At 38.6% G+C, this 21,686-nt stretch overlaps 2 long non-coding RNA genes across 2 annotated transcripts; one reads left to right on the forward strand and one right to left on the reverse strand.

Annotated features, from left to right (window-relative positions):
* Nucleotides 1-521: 521 nt before the first annotated feature.
* On the forward strand, nucleotides 522-2,322 carry LOC118803687. The gene is made up of 4 exons (XR_005006911.1): nucleotides 522-626; nucleotides 1,030-1,209; nucleotides 1,304-1,371; nucleotides 1,498-2,322. It is a non-coding gene; the product is annotated as an uncharacterized LOC118803687 (long non-coding RNA).
* A 3,462-nt stretch (nucleotides 2,323-5,784) lies between these two features.
* On the reverse strand, nucleotides 5,785-6,689 carry LOC118803689. Its single transcript, XR_005006912.1, has 3 exons — nucleotides 6,562-6,689; nucleotides 5,991-6,166; nucleotides 5,785-5,859 (listed from the first exon to the last, which is right to left on the reverse strand). It is a non-coding gene; the product is annotated as an uncharacterized LOC118803689 (long non-coding RNA).
* Between the last annotated feature and the right edge of the window lie 14,997 nt (nucleotides 6,690-21,686).

A 21,686-nucleotide genomic window follows, 5' to 3' on the forward strand; every position in this document is an offset into this window, starting at 1 on the left:
TGAAAAAATCAGGCTGTTAGTCTCAGATTTTAGCCAGTAAAATACCGTATGATATTATGTTATATATTGAAAGTATTTGACCCAGTGTTTTAGAAGCAGTCCTCCAGTCTGAGTGGGATATCAAAGAGATTAAGGCTGCTGTCCATCAGTATAACCAGTGAAAGTAAATTGGTTGACCTGCTGACTCACTTAATGAGCTCATAATTAGGTTTTGTCTGTCCAACATGAGCCGATCTGAGAGCAGAAAGACACACAAGACACATTTTCTCCTGATGATCTCAGTGACTTCACTGATCAAGCTGCTTTTATTTTAGCATAAATCTCTGATCTTTGGTGCAGAGCTTGTGTGGAATGTGGATTCTCCAGTGTGTTTGAGTGATGTGATCATACCTGCGTTACAGACTGAACAGCTCAGCAGTGAGAACTTGGCAAACTGCCCTGCTGGAATGTTTCCACTCCTGTCTAACCAGAACAGCAAAAATGTACAAAAACATATTCATGTTTATGGACAACCCTGAAAAGAAGTGAAAGCAAAAGACGAGGTAAGGTATAAAAAGCTGCCTCGTCTATAAACACCTTCTGCAAATACACTCCAGTCCACAGAGCTCACAGGTGAGGTGACACAGGTAAGAGTCTCTGTTCATGTTTATTTTATGTCTCTCAAAGGCAAAATATTCTGTATTGCAAGAAACAAATGGAAATAAATGGTATAATGGCTAGTTGTAATGTGCTGTGATGGATTTTGAGGTAGACTTTTTTGAAAAAAATAGAACATTTATATGAAAAACCACAAGCACTGAAGAACGGTAGAACAGTTGTATAATAAATCTCAGCATTATTTGTGTGCGGAGACCTTAAAGTGTATTTTTTTAATTGAACAGATTGAATGTTTTGTTACTGATGTGCTCAGACTGCCTGAAAAATGTTGTCAGATTGATGATGTCATCCACTGCATGCATGTGAAAAAGCCAATTTTGCACACATCGTTTTAGATTTGTGGATTAAAAGAAAATATAATCCTCTTTACAGAAAGAAAGAAGAATGAGCTTCTGGATGTCAGGGACGCCACAGTGTCAGTGCCACTGCGGTGGCCAAGGACAACAAAGAAACGTAGTCCCATACAACACTCAAATGCAGAACGCACTACAGTGCCAACAAAGACAAAACACTGTTATGATGCCACAAATCATCAGCGACTCTGATGATGAGGTGATTTCTTTTACCTAATCTAACCTGGAGGGTAAACTTCATTTTTGTTCTCAACTCATCAAGAAATCTCTCACCTCTCTCTCTCTCTGTGCAGGAAGAATTTTCTTATACGCACAGAAAGAAGGTCACTGTGCTCACTAAGAACGGACCACGGCGTGTCCAGTAAGTAATTAAATTTAAACGATCTCATTATTTTATTAAAAACACAAAACAATCCCTGTACAATTGAAATTCTGTGAAAGCAATGTGTGATTAATGTTGTTCATAAATGCTTTTTTTTCCAATCAGATACACTCAACGCTTTGATTTCTCTCCCTGCTGAACTTCTGAAGAAACACCACAAGCATGAATTTCAAGTTTCACCTGCAATGATGTCAGATCTTAATGTCTGATGACTCTGTGTTGATCTTGAGTTGTTTTTTTTTTGACATTTAAAGAACTCATTAAATAGTAACAGGCTTATGTCGGTGTTATTCCATGGTGTCTGTGATGAGCTGATTGGTTTACTCTTTTTATAACTGCATCATTTTGGGAGCTGATCTCATTTACATGTAAGCATTTAAATGAAGTAGTTATTTACTATCTTGCTACTTTTTTGATGCTTAATGTTTCTTTATTAATCTATGTTTTAAAGTAAACTATATGTAGAATGTTATTAGTTTTTAATTGGGCTCTTGGGTTGAATATATGTTGTATTCATAACATAATTTTACTTATAACCTTAAAAATAATTTAATGCACAAAAAGTATGCATTTTTTAACCATCATTAACAAGGAGTTAGATCATGATTAAGCTGATCATTAAAGGGGTCAGGTCTTATAAAGTGCTGCCACATTTAAGAAAGACAATTGTTAGCTGAAATAAATTGTTAATCTGGGAAAGTGTCTGAATTTTCTCAGTCAGGGAGATTCTGAACAGCTGGGCAAGCCCACCTTCAGGAGCCCCCTCAAGTTCAGCTCAGTGCTCAGTCTTGGGTTCTCTTTGTAAAGTAAAGAACTCATACATTAAAGTATATACTCTGAAATGTGCTGTGAACTTGTCTTTTTTGTATCATCTATGGAAATCAATTGTTTTTACAGAACATTACTGTCAGAATAAAACCTCATATATATGTTGATGTTGATGCTGCTGTTGATTTTTTACAGTGTGTTAAACTTTAATAATGAATGGATCAACAGTCTCTGCTGTGGCTGTTAATGAAGGAGCTCCTTCCATTCTCAGATGAGGAGGTGCTCAATGATTCACTCCATAAACTATCACTTTTGTTTTTACACGTGTTGAGATCTCACTGCCGTCTTTTCATTAAATGAGGGTGGAACATTTAATTGCCAAAGTCTTTCTACATTCTTGAAAGGTTCATCAGCAGAGGAACTGACTTTGGTAAACAGGTGCTGAGCTTTGTTTTTATTGCAGCAGGTGCTCCAGCAGGTCTCATTCAGTAGGTGCGATCAACTGAGTATTGTCTGCACCTATAAGTAGTACTGAGGAAACATTGTTGAATGGCATCATTGGTAGTTCTTGCAAGTGTTTGTATTTTTTCTGTGGAAGAGCCATGAAAAATCTCAGAAAAACTGGGCATGATAGTTAAGTTAGTTAGTTAAGTGACCCTTATTAGTCTCACAACAGGGAAATTTCACCTCCACATTTAACCCATCTGTGCAGTGAAACACCACATACACACTAGTGAATTAGGGGGGCAGTGAGCAAACTTGCCCAGAGTGTTGGGCAGCCCTATCCACAGTGCCCGGGGAGCAGTTGGGGGTTAGGTGCCTTGCTCAAGGGCACTTCAGTCACGTACTGTCGGCTCAGGGGATCGAACCGGCAACCTTCCGGTCATAAGGCTTGTTCCCATTAATGGAACAAGATTCATCATATCATATAAACCGATCAGGCATAACATTATGACCACCTCCTTGTTTCTACTCTCATTGTCCATTTTATCAGCTCCACTTACTATATAGATGCACTTTGTAGTTCTACAGTTACAGACTGTAGTCCATCTGTTTCTCTGCATACTTTGTTAGCCCCTTTTTACCCTATTCTTTAGTGGTCAGGACCCCCATAGACCCTCACAGAGCAGGTACTATTTGGGTGGTGGATCATTCTCAGCACTGCAGTAACACTGACGTGGTGGTGGTGTGTTAGTGTGTGTTGTGCTGGTACGAGTAGATCAGACACAGCAGCGCTGCTGGAGTTTTTAAACAAGTCAAGTCAAATTATTTATATAGCGCCTTTTACAACAGATGTTGTCACAAAGCAGCTTTACAAAGAATCCGGGTCCACGCCCCCAGTGAGCAAGTCTTGGCGACAGTGGCAAGGAAAAACCTCCTCAACAGGAGGAAGAAACCTTGAGAGGAACCAGACTCAAATAGGGGAACCCATCCTCCTCTGGTCGACACCGGATGAGAGGACAGACACAAAACAGTATAAGTGGATACAGTTTAACACCACTGTGCAGTGCGCCGGCCGCATCAGTCATGTCAGACCCTCTTAGGACAGGCAGCCGCTCAGCTCAGGGAAAGAGGGGGGGGGAGGGGGAGGGGGGATAAGAGGAACATAGTTAGGAAAACAAATTAACCAAAGGCTCGACTAAACAGGTAAGTTTTTAGCCTAGACTTAAAGATGGAGGCTGTGTCTGAGTCCCGAACACAGACTGGTAGGCTATTCCAAAGCTGGGGGGCTTTGTATGAAAAGGCTCCTCCCCCTGACGTAACTTTATTTATTCTAGGTACTAATAATGAGCAGCACCTTGTGATCTAAGTGGGCGTGTCGGTTGATAATAGCAAATAAGGTCACTGAGGTACTGAGGATCAAGGCCATTCAAAGCTTTATATGTCAGTAGAAGAATTTTGTACCCAATGCGGAATTTAACTGGCAACCAATGTAAGGTACACAAAATTGGGCTAATGTGGTCAAATTTCCTGGTTTTGCTGAGAACTCTGGCTGCAGCGTTCTGGACTAACTGAAGCTTGTTAAGGTTTTGGCTGGAACAACCAGAAAGCAGAGCGTTACAGTAATCTAACCTGGACGTGATGAAGGCGTGAACTAACGTTTCTGCATCCTGTAGCGACAGTGCATTTCTTAATTTAGCGATGTTACGCAGGTGGAGGAAAGCTATTCTGGTAATATTGGTAATGTGCTCATCGAAGGCCAGATCGGGATCGATCATGACACCAAGGCTTTTTACCGATGTGCCTGGTGCAACTGAGAAACTATTTAGATTAAGAGTAAACGTAAACAGATTATCCCTAGCAGCTTTTGGACCAAGAAGAAGAACTTCTGTTTTGTCCGAATTTAGTATGAGGAAGTTACTTGACATCCATTCTTAAATGTCTTTGACACAGTCCTCTATCTTATTAAGTTAAGTTTTGTCCTCTGGTTTAGCTGAAATATATAATTGTGTATCATCAGTTTTCTAATGATGGTACCTAGTGGTAGCATATATAAGGTAAATAATATGGGTCCTAAGACAGAGCCCTGTGGAACACCATACTTTACTCTTGTGAGAGCTGATGGTTCACCATTTACATTAACAAACTCAAAGCGATCACTAAGGTAAGATTTGAACCACGAAAGAGCTTTACCTGTCACTCCTACTAGTTTCTCAAGGCTGTCTAATAGAATGGAATGGTCTATTGTGTCAAAAGCTGCACTAAGATCGAGTAAAACCAGTAAGGATATGTTTCTGTGTCCACTCACTGTCCACTCTATTAGACACTCCTACCTTGTCAGTCCACCTTGTAGATGTAAAGTCAGAGACGATAGCTCATCTGCTGCTGCACAGTTTGTGTTGGTCATCCTCTAGTCCTTCATCAGTGGTCACAGGACGCTGCCCACAGGACGCTGTTGGCTGGATATTTTTGGTTAGTGGACTATTCTCAGTCCAGCAGTGACACTGAGGTGTATAATTTTAGTTGTGCACTAATAAGTGCCACCATTACTATTTTTAGTCATTTGCTCAATGACATACAAATAATTAAAGCACTGTTAATGTTGTTTTATGAAGGTTGCATATGTTAGTGTAATAAGTAAAAAGATCTGTTGTTATAAATATGTCTCAATTTATCCCAAGAGCCCAATTCATTACCAATCACATTCTACATATAGTTTACTTTAAAACTCCTTAAAAAAGATATTTATGCATCAAAAGTAACATGATAGTAAATAACTACTTCATTTAAATTCTTAATACGTAAATGAGATCAGCTCCCAAAATGGTGCAGTTATAAAAAGAGTAAACCAATCAGCTCATCACAGACACCATGGAATAACACCAACACAAGCCTGTTACTATTTAATGAGTTTTTAATGTCAACCCAAGATCAACTCAAAGAGTCATCAGACATTAACATCACAGACCAAACATCATAGCAGGAGAAACCAGCTGCACCTCAGCGATTGTGGTGTTTCTTCAGATGTTCAGCAGGGATACAAATGAATGCGCTGGATGACTCTGATTGGGAAAAAAAACAAAAAAAAGCATTTCTGAACATAATGAAATCAGAATGTTGAATTTAATTGTAAAGGCATTATTTTATGTTTATTTTATTAAAAAGAGATAATTTGAATTTAATCACATACCGGAAACGCCGCACTCCATTCTTAACAAGTACGAAGACCTTCTTCTTGTGTTCAAAAACATATTCCTCCTAGAGAGAGAGAGAGAGAGAGAGAGAGAGAGAGAGAGAGAGAGAGAGAGAGAGAGAGAGAGAGAGAGAGATTTCTTGATGAGTTGAGAGTGAAAATGATGTTTACTCTCCAGGTTAGTTAAAGAAATCACCTCATCATCAGAGTTGCTGATGATTTGTGGCATCATAGCGTTGCATTGTGTTGGTTGGTATTGTAGTGCGTTCTGCATTTGAGGTATATATGGGACCATCATTCCTTGCTGTCCCAGGCCACCGCAGTAGCACTGACAGTTTGGCATACCTGACATCCAGACGTTCATTCTTCTTTCTGTAAACATGATTATATTTTCTTTTAATCCACAAATCTAAAACGATGTGGGCAAAATTGGCTTTTTCACTCGCATGCAGTGGATGAGACCACCAACATCAACATTTTTCAGGCAGTCTGAGCACATCAGTGACAAAACATTCAATCTGTACAATTTAAAAAAAAACAGTTTAAAGTTTCTGCATGCAAATAATGCTGTTTTCTTTCACAGCTGTAATATTGTTCTTTGATGCTTGATGTTGTTCATATAAATGTTATGTTTTTATAAAAGTCTACTTCAAAATCCATCAAACTACATTACAACCAGTCATTATACTATTTATTTCAAGTTGTTTCTTGCAATACAGAATATTTTGTTTCATAATATCCATATAAACCTGAACATAGTCTCTTACCTGTATCACCTCACCTGTGAGCTCTGGACTGGAGTGCAGAGGGTTCTTTATAGACGAGGCCGTGTGCAGAAGGATGTCCCCCATTGTGGGACTAATAAGCGTCACTTAAGACCAAAACTTTTCATACCTTGTCTTTTGCTTTCACTTCTTTTCAGGGTTGTTCATAAACATGAATATGTTTTTGTACATTTTTGCTGTTCTGGTTAGACAGGCGTGGAAACATTCCAGCAGGGCAGCTGGCCAAGTTCTCACTGCTGAGCTGTTCAATCTGTAAAGCGAGTATGGTCACATCACTCAAACACACTGGAGAATCCACATTCCACACAAGCTCTGCACCAAAGATCAGAGATTAATGATAAATAAAAGCAGCTTGATCAGTGAAGTCACTGAGATCATCAGGAGAAATTAGTCTTCTGTGTCTTTCTGCTCTCAGATCGACTCATGTTGGACAGACAAAACCTAATTATGAGCTCATTAAGTGAGTCAGCAGGTCAACCAATTTACTTTCACTGGTTACACTGCCTTAATCTCTTTGATATCCCACTCAGACTGGAGGACTGCTTCAAAAACACTGGGTCAAATACTTTCAATATATAACATAACATCATACGGTATTTTACTGGCTAAAATCTGAGACTAACAGCCTGATTTTTTCACCATGAAAAAGAGTTCTCAACTGTTTCTTTTGTAGTCATCCTCACTGAAGTCAATTTGTTTAAATCAACTGTTATTTGTTTGTCTATCCAACATTAAGCTGACAATATTATTATAATATTTATTTCCAAAAGAGGAGATTTAGCCAGTATTACATTTTTGCCATTGGCAGATATTCAGATGTAGCGTCAGAATTATTGACCAGGACTTTTTTTTTTTTTCCTTTTCCAAGCAGGGAATCAAACCCCACTCTGCCATTTTATATTGCGATATTTTGAATTTTATCAATATTTTTACAGTGAACTTGTTTGAGATTTTATCTAATATCAGTTAATGGCTGTATAAGTTTAACCGTTAACTATCGTCATGATCTTGTTGATTGTGAATTATGTGCTCATGCAAGCAGGAGATAAACAAAAGCTCCCAGAGGAGCAACAAGTCAGTCTTCTAACACCTGTCTACTGTACAAAAACAATGAACAATGAATGATTGATTGAATTTCCTGTTTAATTTATAATCTTCTGTGGTGTTTTTGCTTATAATGGGGTGTTATTTCTACAGTTCATTCTTAGAGCCTCCAGTGACGTCCGCTGATGAGAAACGAGAGCTGAGACTGTCTGTACCTTTCAACACATCTGTTTTTCAGCTTCTTGAAATGTTTGTCAAATGTCTCTACAAGCATGTTATTATAGTTTCGATGTAACCTCTATTGGTTATTTTTAATATGCATTACTTTGAAAGTTTGTGTTCATTTATTGAGTAGTACGGTGTGTTATTTTTATTCATTTAGTTATTTCATTTTTTTTGACTGTCTCAGCCCTCGCCCCTCATCAACGCTCCTCCATAGAAAGAAAGAAAGAAAAAGAAAGAAAGAAAGAAAGAAAGAAAGAACTTTATTAATCCTGAGGGTAAATCATAGTGTTGCAGTAGCAAGACATGTAATTGCACATAAACTTACATATCGCTATTGTTATATTAAGCAGAAATAAAAATAAGAATAGACAGAAATAAAGAAATAGATGTAAGTTAAAGTATGAATACAGATGCTATAGCTGACTTCCATTTACAGGAAAAGAGGCGCGCTGAGGGCTGTAACAGTCAACAACCTTTGGCTTTATCACCTTCTTGGGTTGTCTGTCAGACGTGTGTAATGTTTGTCAGAAAGCGTGTTACTTATATGTTTTGTTTAAATTGTAATAGTTACTTAGATTTATTTCTTCTGCATTACTTTGAAGGTGTGTGTTAATATCTTGAGTAGTGAACTGGTCTGTAATTTTAATTTATTTAGTAGTTCATCCATTTTTGCTTATGTTATGGAGAGTACAATAGAAAACGTACCATACTGAAATGTTTATGGCTGGTATGTTTACCCAATTAAACTCTTAATGAAGTGAAGATAAAATTTTAAAAAATAATGATGAAAAATATAGATATGTACTGCTCAAGTCGATTCTGTTCAAATATTGGTCTAAAAAATTTCAGAGGTACAATTACTGAAGCAGACATGTAAAGCACGGCAAGGCAAGTTTATTTATATATATTGCACACACAAAGGCAATTCAATGTGCTTTACATGAATAAAAGCAAAAACGAACATCAAAAAGAAAGTGCTTACGATTGAAAAACACTGAAAATTAAAGTGCTGAAAAAACACAAAGTGCAGTAGCTTCAGAATAATAAAATGATAATTCAGTATCTGAATTAAAATCAAAATAATAATAATAAAAAAAAAGATTTAAAGGAAAATAAAAAAAGCAAAGGCCTTGTGGTACTAAAGGGAAAAGTCCATTTAAAAATCACCACATTTGGAGCACATCTAAGATCTTCTGGCAGTTTGTTCCAGTTGTTTTGCAGCATAGCAGCTAAACGCTGCTTCACCATGAGATCACTGGTAGAGCAACATTCTGTGAATAAGTCCTGATATAGTATCATTTCTGGGAACTTCACTGATGTAGTTATTCAAAAATCTTAATCTTGATCAGGAACAGACATTTTATAAAATATAAAATGCGAGGGCTGTAACTAGACCTTTCAGAATGGGGCGGCCAGGTATGACCCAGGAATTGTATTTGGGTGGCACACTGCACATTTTTCCTATAGGAAAAAAATAAAATAGTGTATGTTTCTCTGTGCGTAACTAAATCTTTCAACAATTTCCACAGGAATAAAAAAATGTTACATTAGTACCACTACTGCCAAAAGTAAACTGAAAGACAAAACATGTTATGACATATTTTAGTCTTTCATGAGGAAATAATGTATTTCAATCAAGTAAATTAAATGCATTATTATTTTCAATGCACATCGTTAACTTTGAGAAGAATTTCATACAAACAGGCCATAGAAGTTATTCATTTAGGCTGCAATCACTACAGGTTACACATGAGTCTAATGGTTAGACAGCACTGTCTCAGGCAATATACAACACATGCATTTCACTGTTGTCAGAACAAAACCTAGTATCTCCAAAAGAGTAACTTTACAGGAGAAGGAAAAAGCTACTTTACTTTTAATGTAAGTCAATGGCACCAGCAGAAGGTTTTGTTCTGACTGCAGTGATTTAAAATTAGTTAGCACGATAAACGAGTACAGCAGTCTTATTTTTGATAGCTAACTCATCTTACCATTGAATGGCCTCGTTTATAATGTAGCTCACAGAGCTGCTCTGCTGAAGGCACCCAGTGCACATTCGCTCAGCTGTTTGCTGAGTAAACTAGCCTATCACAGCATGATACACTAATTAAGCACAGCATGATCAGACTCTCATAACTGATTGTTAAGTACCCTGGCAGATTCATAATTCATGCCTTATTATTTGTGGACTGATGATGGCCGACTGTTGATGGCTGACTGTTTCTAGCCATGCTTCACTCCAGGTTGGCATTGGCCACCTTTGGCTACACCCCTGCTAACAGATGACAAAAAGTGAACATAATTATTTTAGATAACTATATATTCATGGGTGTTCAGGGCTGCACACTGAGTCTTGACCAAAATGATATATAGATAACTGGTCTGGTTGGCAGTAGTGGGGTGATGTATGTTACATTTTTCCCCATTTTCCAGCTTTCAGAAACAGGCAGAGTATCGATCCCAGTGAAGCATCCTGTGTTTGGTAAGACTTACAATTTAGCGAATCCTTTACTCTTCCAGATGAATCTGCCAGCCTCTATTACATGAGCAGTAAGTGCCTCAGAGTGTAAACTAGGATGGTATGTTTGTGTTGATGGCTATTTTTAGAATTTATTTGTAGAGAGTTCGACATTAGGTGACATAAGCTTATAAGAAGCTAACTCGAATATCATTTATGCTAGCAGCCACAGAACAAGTGTTTTTGTTCATTTTTCACACTCAGAGATAAATTGAAGTTTTGTTTGATTCTAGCTAATTAATCAAATTACATGCTTTAGAGTGAACAAAAGACCATTAAATCGTTTAACATGGTTTTCATAAATGGAGCAGAATTAGAGTCAGAATTCGAATGGTAAGTACAGTTGGTTGATCTTTGGATCAGTTGTTGTTTTTGAATGTGCAGAGGGAAAACAAAGAAAAAGCTTTTTTTTAATTAAACCCTGCCTTGTAATGCATGTCTGGTGCATGTTTATGACTCTATGACAAAAATTAATCACAAAGTCATGAATTAAGAACTTGGCTAAGTTCTTTGCTGTTGTGATGTAAAGCTGATTTGCCCTATTGGTTGATTACACAAAATTGGCACGTCAGAGTTTATCAAAGTTGAATTCGACGCTAAATTCAACATACAAAATTTATTTGTTCTGGAAATCTGTGATGCGAAATTTCCTATTTTCAGTGAATTCCATTAAAGTGAATGTAGTTTTACTTGTGAAAATTCACTGGCAAATAGCAGTAGAGACTGGGTCTTAATAGAAGTTTATTCTCATTCATGCATGCTTTTATAACTCACTTGATTCATCTGAAGAAAGGAACACAGGAGTGTGGTTCTTAAAAAAAAATAAATAAATAAAAAAAAATAAAAACCACACACACACACACACACACACACACACACACACACACACACCCCCAAACTGCAGATAAGAGATTTTCAAACAGGTCCAGTTTTTGTCAGCGTTCTTTGGTTTATGTAGCCCTTTGTCTCTCTCTAATCTTTGCATGGTGTTGATAGTGTTTTAGCTCTGTATTCTCATACATTCTCTCTTGTGTTCTGGCTAAAAGTTTGGAAAAGGGAAGTGACGACACCCTGTTAAACAGCAAGAGGTGCTGTCACAATATTCTTAACCGCTTAAAACAGTTTCCAAATGTTTCTAGTTCATCATTCTTTAGTTTTATATTGATATATAACAGTGGTTTTAAAACACACACACTTTAGCTAACTAACAAACATTTTTACATTGTTTTGATTGCATGTTTTTTTCTTTTCAGCTGTGTGTGTGTAATGTCGGTTGCTTAGTATTTTTGTTTAAATTGTTGCTGTAAGATCAGATATAACTCCTACATGAAGGTTTGTTTCTTTAATACAAATTTGTTAAAATCCTACTTTGATGTTAATTTAGGACAAAACGTGAGAAGTTTCTGTAACATTGCCTCTGGACTGCACAGCATTCTGAATGGATTTTATTCACTGAAAATGCAGTCCAAGCTATGTTTAATCCTTATATGGGAGACAGACTCATCTGATTAGCATGTTGTTTCATCAGTTCAACAGTAAATTTAGTTCTATGCTGAAGATCTGAAGTTGCTCAGATGCTGAAGTTTTGATTAGCATAGCATGAAGTCTCTGTGAAAGAAGTCGGCCAAACCAAAACTCTGAGCGTTTTCATTGACCACATTTAAGAGAAACGGGTGGCTTTTTCTTGCCACCTTATCTTGTCCTTTGCTTTTCATTGTTCTGAAAGAATTTCCGTGCAGACATTTTGTGTTTCTTCTAAACGCTGTAACAGGCGGGTGTTGAAAGGCATCTTGTTTGTGTCTGTCTGCTTATGAATGACGTACAGTGTCTTTTGATGTGACTTTTTTGCTAAAAATGAAAGTAAAACAGAAGTTTATGAGAACTGACATCATCCTACAGTGCTGTCAGACGAGATGCCACAGAAAAGAATCTGTGTTAACGCTGTTACACTCCTAACAGTTCACCATTACAAGAAACTAGTCATGAAATGATTGATGTCCCAGTATTACAGAACCAAGAGGAGCATTTTGTTGCTCTAATGTTGATCTTTGATGGCTCAGGGGACTTAAATGTGATTCTCACCATGTTTCCTTTATGTAAGAAGTTTGTCACAGGTGTTTTTCCAGAAATTCACTAGGAGAAATGGCATTATACAAAAAGAGTGATGAGATAAAAGTTGTAATAATTTTTAAATTGAAATCAAGTTCTTAATTTTGAATAAGAAAATCACTGAGAAGCATTCTGCAACAAATAGTCAGTGAAAATTCATAAAACAAGAACAAAGACAGAAAGAGAAATGTAAAAAAGAAAAAAAAATAGTTTACTGCAGAAGTTATTTTCACTTCAAATCAACAAAATATTTCTTTTGGCCAGGAGTGCCCAAATTTTTGCATACAACCGTAGTTTCTGATTCAGTAAAAACAGTCCAAGTAGTCCAAACTGTCCAGACTGCTTGTGACTTTGGTTTTTAGCCACTAACTCCGTCAAATGGGAAGTAACATAAATCTTGAGCAACACTGTCATATAGGCTGTTAACTTATTCGTTAATCTCTATTTTTTGTCAATGTCATTACCATTTACTTTAATTACTCCACAGAATTCTGAAGTGTTTTCTTCCAAAACCACATTCTAAAAGCAAAGTTTTCATGGTGATTTTGCCATGTGTTTAGGACAGTCCCCTCCCATTCATACAGATATTCCAAACTGAAATACAACCATTTCCAAAAAAGTTGGGATGCTGTGCAGAATGTAAATGAAAACAAAATGCAACGAAGTGCAGATCATTTAAACCCTATATTTCATTGACAACAGTACAAAGACAAACATGTCAAATGTTGAAACAGTTTTTTTTTTTTAAATATATGCCCATTTTGAATTTGATGCCAACAACATGTTTCAAAAACATTGGGACAGGGGCAACAAAAGGCTGGTAAAGTTGTGAAATGGAAAGAGAAAATCACCTGGTGGTTGATTGGCAACAGGTCAGTAACATGGTTGGGTATAAAAAGAGCATCTCAGAGAGGCTGAGTCTTTCAGAAGTAAGATGAGGAGGGGTTCACCACTCTGTGAAAGACTGCACAATTAAATAGTGCAACAATTCCAGAATAACAATTTTTAACATAAAATAGCAAAGAACTTTTGCTTTTCATCATCTATAGTACATAATAAAACATTAAAAGATTCAGAGAATCTGGAGAAATCTCTGTATGCAAGGGAAAAGGCCAAAAAAAACAGACATGATTCTGTAGAAGAAAATCACTGCATGGGCTCAGAAACACTTCTGAAAACCACTGTGAAAACAGTTCATCACTGCATCCACAAATGCAAGTTAAAACTCTAAAACACAAAAAATAGAAAAAAAATAGATTTTGATGCTCTGTGCCTCACAGAAACATGGATTAGACTCCATGAATACTTTAGTCTAAATGAAGCCCACCCCCAGGCTACAGTTATGCGCATAGCCCTCGTTTAAGTGGCCGGGGTGGAGGTATAGCAACCATCCATACTAAAGCCTTAGGCCTGAGCCAGAAAGTAGGCTATAAATTCTCTTCTTTTGAAGCTCTTTCTTAATATATATGATCGAGGAGCAAATAAAAATTCCTATTCACTAATTACAATCTATAGCCCGCCAGGGCCGTATTCTTAGTTCTTACAAGAATTCTGAGTTTCTATCAAGTCTAATAACACTTTCAAATAAAATAATAGTTGTCGGAGATTTTAATATTCACTTTGACAATCCTCAAGATGCACTAAGTAATGCATTTATATCTATCATAAACTCCATAGGTTTCACCTAAATCATAAAGGGGCCCACACACACACACACACTACCACAACCACACTCTAGACTTAATACTGACCTTTGGTGTAGACATAGATAACTTAGTCATTCTCCCCCAGAGCACAGTAGTCTCAGATCATTACTTAATCTCATACAAAATTCACTTTAGTGGTAATATGCGTTCATCACCATGTTATCATGTTAAGCGGACAATAACTTCCTCCGCAGCTGGTAGCTTTATTAGAAACCTTCCACAATTATCAGCTTCTGTCAGCTGTCCATCTGATCCTACCGAGTTGAATACTTTATTCTTTAATTAGACCTCTGATTAAGAAAGCTAACCTTGATCCCTGCGAACTATCAAAATTATAGTCATCTCAAATCTCCCCTTTATATCTAAGATCTTGGAAAAGGTTGTAGCAAACCATTGGAGTTCCTATTTGTATAGGAATCATTTACAAGAAAAATTTCAGTCTGGTTTTAGGCCACATCATAGTACAGACATCACTAGTAAAAATTGTAAACGATCTTTTATTATTCTCTGACCAAGGAAATGTGTCTTTGCTAGTCCTCCTCAATCTTAGTGCGGCATTTGACATGACAAGTCAAGTCAAGTCAAATTTATTTATATAACGCCTTTTACAACAGATGTTGTCACAAAGCAGCTTTACAGAGAATCCGGGTCCACACCCCCAGTGAGCAAGCCTTGGCGACAGCAGCAAGGAAAAACTCCCTCAACAGGAGGAAGAAACCTCGAGAGGAACCAGACATGACAGACCACTCTATATTACTAGATAGATTAGAAAACCTTGTAGGGGTAACAGGAACAGCTCTTTCCTGGTTCAGGTCCTACCTCACTGATCGCTATCAGTTTGTTAATGTAAACGGTGAATCAATCATCGGTCCTCGCAAAGTATGGTGTTCCACAAGGCTCTATTTTAGGACCTATATTATTCACAATATATATGCTACCACTGGGCAACATTATCAGTAAACACAGCATAAATTTCCACTGCTATGCCGATGACACTCAGTTATATGTATCAAGCGAACCGGATGATAAAATTAAACTTGGCAAGATTGAGGACTGTATAAAAGACATAAAAGACTGGATGTCAAGTAACTTTCTCTTACTAAACTCAGATAAAACAGAAGTTCTGCTTCTTGGTCGAAAAGCAGCTAGAAAGAGGCTGTCTAATTTAACACTTAAACTTAACAATTCCTCAGTGGCATCAAGTTCATCTGTAAAAAATCTTGGTGTCATTATAGATCCTGATCTGTCCTTCGACGCACATAACTAATATTACTAGAACAGCCTTCCTGCATCTCCGCCATATTGCTAAATTAGGAATGCATCATCTCTACAGGATGCAGAAAAGCTAGTTCATGCATTTATTACTACAAGGCTAGATTACTGTAATGCCCTGCTGTCTGGATGTTCCAGCAAAAGCTTTAACAAGCTTCAGCTAGTCCAGAACGCTGCAGCCAGAGTCTCACAAGAACCAGAAAGTTTGACCATATCAGCCCAGTTTTATCAAACCTACACTGGTTGCCAGTTAAATTTTGCATTGATTACAAAATTCTTTATAGATCAGTAAAAGCTCTGAATGGACTCGCCCCTCTGTACCTGAGTGAACTTCTCTCATACTATGAACCATCACGCCTACTTAGATCACAAGGTGCTGGATTACTATTAGTACCTAGAATTAATAAAGTTACATCAGGGAGAGCCTTCTCATACAAAGCCCCCCAGCTTTGGAATAATCTTCCAGTCAGTGTTTGGGACTCAGACACAGCCTCAGTCTTTAAGTCTAGGCTAAAAACTTACTTGTTTAGTCGAGCCTTTGCTAATTAGTTTTCCCTATTAGATAAAAAGGTGCAGATCGGGGGGTTCATGGTCATAATACTCTATGGTAAACTGGGCGTGTTGGTGCCGTTGTCCTGCTGTTCTCACGTGTTCACTCAGGTTTGCTGATAGTGGAGCGGAGGGGCACCAACATCTCAGGGAGCCTCATGTCTGTTACCTTTCTGGTTTCTCCCTTTTAGTTAGGCAGTAACAACTAGACCTGCCGGAGTCTCTGCTGCTCTGTGTTAATACTGTAATCTGTGATCAGTCACTCTTTACAGAACTGACTCTCTGTGTGTTTCCTTTTCTTTGCCAAGCTGAACAGCTGCCCATCCTGTGTGTCTGATGCTGTTGCGTCTTCTGCCCTGATCGGGTGCCCACTGCTCGCCAACCTTCTGGACCGGCTTGACCACCATTGAGCTTCATGCTGTACAACGGTGTGCAAACCTCACCCTCGTGAACTGACCCTCCTGATGATGCTGCTGCTGCATAAACTAAAACTAAACTAATTAACCATTGCTTCACCTGTTTTCCCCATTTTGTACTATAATACTTTATACTGACACTGTTTGCTATCCAGTGTCGACCAGAGGAGGATGGGTTCCTCTCAAGGTTTCTTCCTCTTGCTCTTAGGGAGTTTTTCTTGCCTCTGCCGCCATTGGCGATGCTCATGGGGGCTCAGACCCGGATTTTTCTGTAAAGCTGCTTTGTGACAACACCTGTTGTAAAAAGCGCTATGTAAATAAACTTACTTGACTTGACATTAGTGCACATGGCATGGGTGACGTGCACATCTGTGTGCATCATAAATGCTGAATGATATATACACATGTTTTGGCAACATATGCTGCCATCCAGATGACGTCTTTTTCAGGGAAGGACCTGGTTATTTCAGTAAGACGATGCCAAACCACATTCTGCATGCATTACAACCGCACTGCTCGGTATTAAAAGAGTCCAGAAGAGAGAGTGACCAAGAGTGGTGGTGTGCAACATCAGTTTCCACTGAAATTAGCATGGGCTTGCACTATCCACAAAGTGCAAGGTCTGTCAGTGAAAGAGGCTGTTGGCTCACTGAAAAAAGATTTTTGCAGCAGGACAAGCATATGTTGCCCTAAGTCAAGTAACATCTCTGAAAAGGACTCATAATAGAGGACTTTAAAGAGACTGTCATATTCAGAAGAGGATGTTGAGGCTGCATTGCAAAGCATGTCTGCATTTATTGAGCAAAAACCACAGGCAACATCATGTAGGAATCTTGCACAATGTTCAAAGCCTGATGTCATTTGGAAGAAATAAAAAAGACAGCAGGTTTACGGAAGCTGATATTTACATAACAGAAACCTGGTTAAATTCAAAATCATACATACGCACATGATGTACATGGCACACGGCAACACCCGGCCATATGCAGCTCTTTTACTGCCCTGTTGCGGCTCCACAGTAGAATTAGATGTTTTGGTAAGATAACAATCCTCCTTTGCAGTAAAATAAAGCTCTGCTGATCATTATAAACACACAGTTCTAACACAGTTTTCACAATAAATGGTCTTAACGCTGGAGTTAACACAACTGCTAATTCACCAACCAACACTGAAGGTTGGCGCGCAGGCTGCTGGTCACAGCAAGGCAGAAAAGTCTCGTCTAGCTAGTAACTAACAACACGGCAGAGAGAAAGACTTAAGACAAACATCGATAATTTTGGAGACGAATGGACTTTTGCATTTATAAGCACCTCAGTTGGTTTCCTTATTTGTTTAATCTGCAACCAGAAAGTGTCAAACACTAAAAAAAGTCAGGAAGCTTAAGTCTTCTCCCGTTCCATCTTAAAAGGCGCAGCCATACATTCTGGCACTTCAGGCACCATTTAAGGTGGAACAGAACAATTCGAACAAGAAGCTGGTGAATGAGAAGCTGATTCAGCCCCTGAAAAAAAGTGCAACATTGAGATATTTTTTACAAGAAACTCTACTTTTGTGTAAAAGTTTCCTGACTGAGATGTGAGAAAAGCAGCTACAGCTGACCTAAAAGTTTAAAGCAGAGCAACACAAGTCTGCGTTTTCGTGTAGCCTGAACTAGAACATCAGCACATACTGAGACATACTTACAGCCATGATGGTAAAACGGACATAAACTGTTGTGGCTCCCAAAGTGGTTTCATTTTTGTTGAAAAGGACAAAATGGCTCTTCATAACATTTCGGTTGCAACTCCTGAGCTAAGCCTGCTAGTAAGGGTGATCAGTGTGTGACCGTTTGCTCAAACTGTCCGCGGCTCAGTCAGGATTGCACAATTACCACTAGCCCAGTTAACGGCCGCGTTCTGTGGTTCAAATTTTGTCCGGATTGCCTGAAGCCTGTGGCGAAATTATAGCAAAAATTCTCTATAGCTACACAAAAATTTGTAGGCGCTACAGCTATTAGCTACATTTCATAAAACTCTAGCAGCTTTGTAGTTAGCTACAAAAAGAAGGGTGCTATTTAGCTACTCTCCCATCCCTGGATGAACCAGTTAATTGTACTTTCCACAGTAAACCGAAGTGTCTTGCATAAGACAAGTGATGTTAGCAGAACTGAAAGGGCAACATGCGGTTGGTTTGTATTGTAAAAAGCACACTAATTGCTGCATTGTTAATTTACCATGCATCAATCTTAAGTGTCTGCAATTTACAGTTCTATACAGACAACCCACTTACAATCTGACAGCATTTCAAAGAAAGCTGATTGATCACCCATATGGACAGTCTGCCAGGAGGTAAAATCATAATGGTGGGGGGGGGGTTAAATTTTCATAAATACAATTAGCCATGTCATGCAGTGTCATGATACACTGAAGATGTAAAAGATGCCACCACTGACACTGGCACCTTGATTAATCATGTATATAATCAAAAAGGTATTTCCAGTGAGAAAGTCTGTTATCATGACCAACCTATTTCAGCTGCTATGAATGTGTTGTAATAAACTGCTTTCATTTAATTTAGCACACCGAGACCCATCATCCACTAGTGGGATTCACGGGTATACTATCACTGCCCCTGTGGGTGTGTACTGGAGGGATGAAGGTAGATGTCCCGGAAAAAGACTTGGTGGATGCTGCCTGAACCTGGATCTGGAAAACTTCAGCCAGCAACTAAATATTTTGAAGCATCTTTGCAAACAGAGAGAAATTTCATCAGGTAGTTGTGTTTGCCCCTGATGACCACCACCACCTTAGGGTTTTAAGCAAGTATGGTCCTCTACAGTAAGTGGTGATAATCCACACATTTGTACTTAGAACTAAATATCTAATGGTTTTTATTTTAATCTCTGTACAAACTTTTATAGTCTACTCAGTTATAGTTCAGACATCATAGTCCTATTCCAACTTCAGTTGTGTTGATTGATCTGTAAGTGAATGTATGTCTACTTAATCAGTTATCATAGATTAGTTATTTTATAAAAACTTAGTTTTTGTGCTAACGCTGAAAAATCTAAACCCAATTAGATGGAGGACAGTTCATATCTTTCCCTGTTTAATTTCAGGTTACCAAGATCAAGATGGCTTTGGGGCAGTCATTGGCTTGAGGTTGGGGAACTAGCTTTGCGACCAGAAGGTCTCTAGTTTGATCTCCTGAGCAGACAGTACGTGAATGAAGTGCCCTTAAGCAAGACACCTAACCCAACTGCCCTGCTCCCCAGGCACCGTGGATAGGGCTGCCCACTGCTCTGGGCAAGTGTGCTCACTGCCCCCTAGTGTGTGCTTTCACTAGTGCGTATGTGGGTGTTTCACTGCACAGATGGGTTAAAATGTGTTGGGGGAGCAGGGTATGGGGCAAGGGGTAGTGTGAGGTGTGAATGTTGAACCCTTTCATGTAGGTAAAACATTGGGGTGTTGTGTATGTCTCCAGTGTGTTAAAAGCACCAGAATGTCTAGACGAATAAAAACAAAAGGGGTTTTAGAGTGGCGTGTGGGGGGTTAAATCGTTGTTATCAGTGTGTCTCCAAAATGTGTTAAAAGTGGCAGAAAGTCTAGATCTTAAAAACAAAATTCATTTTGAAACATTTATTTAGTCGTATTGAAACAATTTACTTTGCTAGTTTTCTTATTTTTGTTTTTGTTAATGATTGCTCTGGCTGTGTGTACAATAATTCCTAGAAATAAGATTCCGGAGTGCGACCAGGTTGGTATTTGTCCAAAGATTGTGTTGTCGGTTTTAACTATGAAAAAGAGACTGTTACACTATTCATTCTCACACCCGATGAAATTGGCTGGAAACACGAACGAGTGACTTTCGGTCACACGACAACGTCCACACTGGGTAAAGATAGGAGAGTCACTCATGTGTATAGAATAAAAGTCTAATTGTACTTTTAAAGGCTACAATAAGGTTTTCAGTTACTTACACAAGTAAACACATCAAACCACACGCAGAATCAACTGGAGAGATTCTGAATTTTATTTGGGTTTTGTCAGTGGATGATGCTACAAGGTTCTTCCATAAGATTGATGATCTGTTCAGGGGTTTAGAAGCAATTAAAAAAGAAATACCCTTTTCGGAATTTAGCTTTGGAAGTTCGAGCATGCCTGTGTGTGGGAGGCGTGTTGAGGGGGTTGAGGGGGTGTGTGTGTGTGTGTGGGTGTGTGATGTCTAACCAATCAAAACTCAGATTGATACACAGAGACAAGAAGAGGTGTGGCAGTGAGAAATGGTATATAGAGCTGTGAAATTGTGGGTCACGGTTCAACTACAACCTTTGCTGTTGAGAAAACTGATCGAAGCCATGGACACCAACGTTCTCGGTGAGCATGCAGCATGCTGCAGAGTTTTACCTAATTTTCTGTTGTAAGTGATTCAAACAGCGTCACAATTTTCTTTGTTTAACAGGTTTTTATTGGTCTAGGCGCATCTGAGCTTGGAACAATCCTAGCTGTTAGAAGTATTGAAGGATAGTCCCAACTTTGTTAAGGTATGTCACAGTTTTTATTATTATTTCATTTATTTGTAGTTGATGTTTGTCAAAATAATTCACATTTCTGCTGTTACAGAATCTGCGAATACAGTGGGTTATGAGAATCCATTGGGTGAGTTTATAGTATATATTTTTTCTGTGTTAGTAGTTGGTGTGTAATGCTAACTCATTTTTTCTGTAGTAGCTCTGACCCATTTTGTTGAAGCAACGGGTCTCTTAACACCGCCAGGATTCGATGCAGTACCCAGTACCTCTGCGGACGTTTAAGCCTTGTTTAACAAGCAGTCCTGGGGGTCCGCCACAGAGTGGAAGGAGTCAAATTGCCGATGATAGCTATGTTTCTAGCGGAAAACATCCAAGGATATGTTTGACTGTTTACAGATTTGCACACCAGTGACTGTACTGCATGTGGTGATGTGGCACGGACAAGAGCGGTTTCGGAGGTTGACACTGTCGTCTGGACTGAGGAGCTTTTGAATACGTGGGACCAGAACAGTTTCACAGAAAAGCTGGATGAGGCCGAGGATACTGGACCAATTAATACTGGACTAATTCCAATATCGGAAGAAGTGAGAGACATTGATGGAGAGGGTTTAAAACCGAATCAGGAGCACGAACGTCGGGTAAGCGGATCTTACCTTTCTAGCGGTGTTACTGAGTTTAGAACATTGCTGGGTCTGCGTTCTCAAGAGATCATCAAAAATACAATTGAACAGCGTAGACAAGGTGCTATTGTGCGTAGA

This window comes from Colossoma macropomum, unplaced genomic scaffold (genome assembly GCF_904425465.1).
Source record: "Colossoma macropomum unplaced genomic scaffold, Colossoma_macropomum, whole genome shotgun sequence".
Lineage (NCBI taxonomy): Eukaryota > Metazoa > Chordata > Actinopteri > Characiformes > Serrasalmidae > Colossoma > Colossoma macropomum.